At 56.7% G+C, this 6,452-nt stretch overlaps 1 long non-coding RNA gene across 1 annotated transcript; it reads right to left on the bottom strand.

Moving 5' to 3' along the window:
- Positions 1 to 3,014: 3,014 nt before the first annotated feature.
- Positions 3,015 to 6,171, bottom strand: LOC141981499 (uncharacterized). The gene is made up of 5 exons (XR_012637800.1): positions 6,081 to 6,171; positions 5,325 to 5,420; positions 4,494 to 4,572; positions 3,897 to 4,031; positions 3,015 to 3,110 (listed from the first exon to the last, which is right to left on the bottom strand). It is a non-coding gene; the product is annotated as an uncharacterized LOC141981499 (long non-coding RNA).
- Positions 6,172 to 6,452: the final 281 nt, after the last annotated feature.

The following is a 6,452-nucleotide window of genomic DNA, read 5'->3' as shown; positions in this document are numbered from 1 at the left end:
CCCCAGGGTGCTTGGGGGGAGTTACGTTTCTGGCTGGGAGGGGTTCAGATACCATGTGGGTGGTGGGAGGCTCGGACATTCACAATTTCGTGGGTGACATGGGCCATGGGATTGTCTGAGCAGTGACCACAGGGGAGGGGCTCCACGTCAGGCCACCTCTCCCAGACTGCAATGGTTACTGATGAGAAACTCTGGTTCTACAGATGTTCTCACTGTAATAAACCAAGCCTGTTGTCCTGGGCTGGGCCCTGACAGCCAGAGGCTTCCTAAACTGGCCTCTAGACATGGGGCAGGGACAGTAACCAGACAGGCCATAGCCCCGCGAGGTGGGGGTGGGGCTTGGTGGCGAGAGGGAGGTGGCATTCTAGCTCTGGCTCCCTGAGGTCGGACTCATCCTCTGATCCCTTGGCACGGGGGATGGACTGATGGGGGGGCGGGAGACCTTTGCCCTTGTCCTGGGGAGAGGGAGTCATTGCCCTAGCCCTTAGGAGTGGTAAAAGTGTTGTGGGGGGGGGGTCCTTCCCTGCCCCTTGTGAGGGAGTGGAGGCTCCAATGAGCAGCAGAAAAGGCCTGCAGTTCCCTCTCCCAGGGAGCTGCAGTTCCCTCTCCCAGCTTGTGTCCAGAAAGTCTCCTCATTAGCAGCTCCAACCCACAGCAACCAGGGCCAGGCATGAGCCCAGAGCAGCTGGGAGGGAGCCCCTCCCCTCACCTGCAGCTGGATTGGTGGGTGTGGCTCTCTCTCAGGACACTTGGGGAGGGCCCGGCCACAGCAGCCCCAGGTCAGACAGTGGTGCAGATGGGGCACTCAACCATTCCCCTGCTGTAGTGCGGAGCTTTCTGAGCTCCAGGGGGGGACATGGGCCCTGGTACTAACATGCAGGCCCTTCCGTGTCAGGCCAGGCAGGGAGAGCGTAGAGCCATGGCAGAGAGAGTAAGGCCAAGAAAAAGGAGGGTGGGGAGCACTGTTCCCTCTAAGCTGTGTCTGTGTGTGCGCGAGCACACAGATCTTAAACCCCGCGCACATGTCAAAACACCGCGCGCACTCCAGCTTCAGGGGTATTAATGGCACCTGAGGTCACCAAAATTTCCGCCCACCCCACCCCATGTCTGAGGGACGGATTCCCCCACCCAAGCCCCAGATGGATTCTTGTCTCCTCTCTAGTGACCTTCAACCCCACTCCCACCCTTGTAGAGTGAAGCTGCGCCCCAGCCCTGCCCCCACTCCACCCCTTCCCCTGAGGACTGCAGCAGGGGTCAGGCAACCCACACTCACTGGGCGGTGGTAAGTGCAGTGACCCAGCCCCAGCCTGCTCCACGCCGCCGGCTCCCAGCCATACTGCCAGTGAGTGCTGGGGGCCAGTTCCCCCCTGCCTCCCAAGCCCCAAAGCTGGGAGCCAGGGAAGCAGAGCGGAGTGGGCTGGGGCTGGGTCACTCCACTTCCCACCGCCCCATGAGTGTGGAGTCGGGCCCACCCTGCACTCACCAGGAGGTGGGAAGTGGACCGACCCAGCCCCAGCCCGCTCTGCTCCACCCTGCTCCGCTGGCTCATGCTGGGGGATGGTTCCCCCTTGCCCCCCAAGCCTGCGCCTGCCCCCCCCACGGAGGCCTGGGGCCACACACACACCCCGCAGGGGGGCTGCATAGGGCACCAAAATGGCTAGGGATGGTCCTGGTCTCCAGGGGAGTTTCCCAACCCTAGCATGAGCGATGGCAGCTTGTCCTGTTGATGTGATGCCTGTAAATAAACAGCCTGGCTGGAGAGCTGGGTCTGAACTGCTTTGAGCTGCTCAGGGGACAAGCTGGCTCTACCCTGTGCATGGAGTTGAATTCATCTCTAAGAATGGCACCTGCAATGACTCATTCACCTCCTTGCTCCCCGGCCAGCAAATGGGGATGGGACGGGAGTGACTTTTCCTGGCCGAGAGGTGAAAGGCCCTGGGTCCTTCCCCAAAGCTAGATTAATCCTTCTCTGGTTACCTCATCCCCTATCAGCTGCCCAGCTTCCCCCACGATGGAGAAGGCTAGAACCAGCCCAGCCTGGCTGACACGTAGCCGGGGGTCATGGATGGCCAGCAGCACCGCCTGCAGGAAGGATCTTCTCTGGCCCTCTGAGAAGATCTCACCAAAGACCTAAAACCAACAGCACCTGAGCTCTTGGTAGATTGCCCAAATCCCTCTAGTGGCTCACGTGGAAGGTAAGAGTCCTGCTGCAGCCAAGGCAGCTAATTCCCCTGGAGGACCTTTGGGGTCCCATGGCCCAGGGATTCCGCTTTAGTAAGAGGTCGCAGGTATTGAGGCCTCTAATAGCTCAGGATTCACCTCAGGAGCCATGATATGCTGGGAATGTGTCAATGTGCACAAGCCTGGTGCAGTCTGGAATGTAGCTCACAACGACTACACAGGACCCTCTACTGCTTCCAGCAGCGATATCTCCTGGAGCTCACAAGCTAGAGGGATGGGGCTTTCCTAGCTCACTCAGGTCCCATTCCCCATGCCACCGACATTCCCACGAGCCTTACGTATGGTGCAGTAATGCAGCTCAGGGTAGGAGCTCAGTGTCCCTGACCAAACTCCCTGGGCTTCCTGATTTGCAATGGTGCTGGGCAAACCCCACACCCTTCCCGTGCTTCCACAGGGAGCAGGGAATCCAACAAGGGTCTGGTCTGGCAATAGCTGGGTGTGAGCTTCCGAACTCACTGACCCAGTGGCTCCCCTCTCAGACATTCGGGTGTCAGCCAGGGAGACAGTGAGTGGAGCCAGATCCCTCGAGATACAATCCTGCATTAACTCAATGCCCCAGGGGATTCCTTTTATGCCACGTAGAAATGGATCCATGTATCACCCCAAACCAGGGCCGTTAGGAAGGCTCCGAACCAGGATCCTCAGCCTCTCCCAGCTGAACTCTGTCAGCTGGAAACACGCAGCAGGCTCTTGTCCTGTATCCAGGCACAGCCTCTGCAGGGGGAGACAGCTCCACACCTGAGCTGCTGTAATGCATCAGCTGAGAGACCTTACCTCCCCCACTCTGGCCATATTTCTATAGCCAAGGTACTTGGTGTCCTGGAGCCCATCCTCACACCACAGCTCTTTGACATCTCTGATGTTCAGCCCTGGGAGAGAAAGACACATTTGTGAGGTTGGCATTCTGGTTTCAGTGCTTGATTCCTTTTGTTCCCATTGCTGGGTGCACACTGACTGGGGCCTTCGCAGTATCTATGCCCCAATGGAATAGTAGGGTCCCCATCAGGCGGTTTAGTATCTGGAGGGGGATTTGTTCCATTCATCACAGAAATCATGTGACCATTACAGTCTTTGGGCTCTGGGAGTGGGTCCCTGCTAATGAAGATGTCTAATGCTGAGAACCCCCCACATCCATTGAAGTCAGGATCTGGCCCTAGGTACCCAGCTGGTGAAATCCTGCAAAGCTTTCTGTCCTTCCTCTGTGGTCCCCACTCCTGCCCCTGCCCTCAGTCTGGGCTCTTATCCTCCATGTGTCTCAATACCTCCATTCCTGCCCCCTCACCAGCTGGCAGCCCCATGGCAGCTCAGCTGTGCCCTGTGAGATAAAAGAGCCAATTTCCTTGGCACTTTCACACTCATCGCTTATGAATTCATCATTTAAACTGGGGTCGGCCTCAGAGGAGGGGGCTTCTTCTATAGAGTCCCATTGCCCAGTGGAGTGAGTCTCCAAGAGCGCCACTTTTCCATACAGGTACCATTGCCCAGCTGGGGTCAGTCTCAAAGGAGGGACCTTGTTTCTATTGGCATCCCTCTGCCCAGCTAGGGTTGGTCTAAAAGGAGAACGCTTAGTTCTACAGGGGTCCCAATGGCCCACTGGAGTTAGTCTCCTAGGGGCTTGTTTCTACAGCGTCCCATTTCCCAGCTGGGTTTCTTACCCCTCTTCTGCAGCCATAGCTGGTAGAGCCTGTAAATCCCCTCCCTGGATTGCAGCTGATGTCACATGCTGGGTCAGTGATATAGAGACCCAGCTGTGCCACAAGATACCCCACCTTGGGGAAGTCAGATGAGCTCTGATGGAAGGAGGAGGAGAGGGGAATCCATCAATATTCTACCTTCAGCTCTTCATCTCCCCTGGGCCAGGAGTCTCTCTCCTCCCACTCCTTCTATAGGAAGTGCTGGGAGACAGGGACTAGAGCTACAGCCCCCATTCTCTCTGCCCCCAAAGGAGCTTTGAGCAAAGGGACCGGGGAGGGGCTCTCTATGAGGACTCACTCGCCAGCAGCTCCAGAATAACAAGGGCTCTGAGGCCAGGCACAAATCTGCCAGCCCGGGGCTATGGAGAACAGCCCCTTACAGACCCAGGGGAACCAGTTAGCCAGGAGAAAAGGAACTTGACTGAAGCATAGTTGATTCTCAGTTTTGACTCTGCCTCCCCACAGGGGCCCTCTCAATCTAGAACCCCTGCAGCTGCAAATCTCCCAGTCTGTCAGAGGCCAGCCCTGCCTATGCAGGGGGGGTCAAAGGTCACTTACATCAAATCCTGGGAGGCAGGTGGTGTATCGGAGTAGGGCAGTGCTGCTCCGTATGGACGTGGCTCTCTCTTGCGTCACTCTGGAGTGCATCCAGAAATTGATGTGCAGTGGGAGAAGGAGGCAGGTGAGGGTCAGTGGGCAGATGCACAGGCTCTACAAATGAGCTTCCCCTCCCCATGGGGCTGAGATATTGTGTTCATCACAGAGCTTTAAAAGGGGGTTCTTGCATCCAGGACACTGCCCATGTCCTGCTGGTCACAAGCTGTCATTGTCTCTCCAGATTGGGACAACGTTCGGTCTTGGGGCTGGTCCCACCCTCTCTGAACCCCTGATCCATGAATAGCACATCACGATCAAGTCACACGCTCTAGCCCCTCCCCAGCTGCAATGGCATTGGTACGATAGAGGGAGTGACTGTGAGGAGAATCCCTCCAGGAATTGCCGTGTCCATAGGGAATCAGCTGTTCTGTCCTAAGAATCCTTCTGTATCTCAGGGTCTCAGTAGAAAGGAGCCAGTGACTTTTCTGAGAGGCCCATGTCCTGGGTCTCACAGTGGTTTGAGGCTCTCAGTCCCCAACCAGGCCTGGTGCCCACTGTTAGTGCTTAACAGAACCATGCAGAGCTCTGGCTTACAGTCCCAGCTCCTTCCCTCTGTCCCCCCAAAGGCGGAAGGGCCCTGACATTGCACTGCACTGACAGCTCTGGCAAAGTCTGGCCCGCTGGGTCGCAGCTGGGATGACACAATGGAAATGTGGCTCTTCCAGTCTCTCCTTTGCAGCCCTCCCATGGAGTTAAGATGAAATTCCACCCAGACCCTTCTCTTGTGCTCACCTCCAAGAGGTGCTGCAGCTTGTCCATGGTGAGGGTTTCTGTGATCAGGCTCCTCAGCATAATGTCCAGGCTGTCTGCATAGGCCTTGTGAAGAGCCTGCAAGAGGAGGGAGTGCCGGACAGTCATGGGATCTGGGGCTACAGCATTCAGGAGATGATTAGGAGGGATCTGGGGCTACAGCATTCAGGAGATGATTAGGAGGGTTCTCTGGGGAGCCCTGGCAAGACCCCAAAGATGCATCCTGGCCTCTCCCATTCCTATCACTCCAGAGACACTTAGCAAGAGTTCATGGCAGGATGACACTGTTGTAGTAGCCAGGCAAGGTACTAACAAACTTCAACAGGACTTTATTTTTTATAGTGGAAACCTCTTTTCCAAGCTGCTGCTGCACCTTCAATAGCTCTCCCTCGGCCTAAACACCACAGACACCTGGCTCTTCAGTCCTGGCCCTTAGCAGTTCTCTGCAGAGGGCCTGGTATGCAGCAGGGTATGGAACAGCCACACTGCTATGGATGGGAGCTAGGGGCCCGGGCAGAGTCCAGACAGCAGAGCTGAGAATGAGGAGGGAAGGCCAGGATCAGCCACAGAGGGTAACGCAATCCCCTCTGGAGGGAAGGGGCCCTCCTTGCCATTTTGTTAAGCCCAGGCCTGTTCCCAGCTCTGCTCACCCCTCCTCTATTCTCAGCAGCTCCACCAAACCAAGGGAGCAGGGACCACAGGCCGCTCCTGGGATAGAGAAGTAGGATGATGACCTACCTGGAAGTGAGCGGTGTCCTTCCCTGTGCCCATGGTAAAAACACTGTACAGGACAGCCCGCAGGAGGTGTGATTCCAGCTCAAGAGGCAGCTTCAGTTTGCTGGCAGGACAGAGGAGCCTGTCTTAGACTTTAGCGCACGAGAGTGGCGCTGGCACTACCATGGGACGTGAAATGTCAGGGAAATAGGCACAGGCCAGCAAAAACAGAAACAGGGGTGCCAAGAAGCGCAGTGAGCTAGCTGAAGTCATAGAGCCAGTCAGTGGCATGGCTAGAACAGGGCCCGTTCCCCTGATCTCACCACTGGACCTGGCTGCCCCTCTTATATAACCCCCTACCCCAGTGATCCTCTCCCTAAAGCCCCTATAAAGTTA

Source organism: Natator depressus, chromosome 2, assembly GCF_965152275.1.
Source record: "Natator depressus isolate rNatDep1 chromosome 2, rNatDep2.hap1, whole genome shotgun sequence".
Lineage (NCBI taxonomy): Eukaryota > Metazoa > Chordata > Testudines > Cheloniidae > Natator > Natator depressus.
Note: the sequence above shows the minus strand (reverse complement) of the source record. Positions and strands in the feature narration are given on the sequence as shown.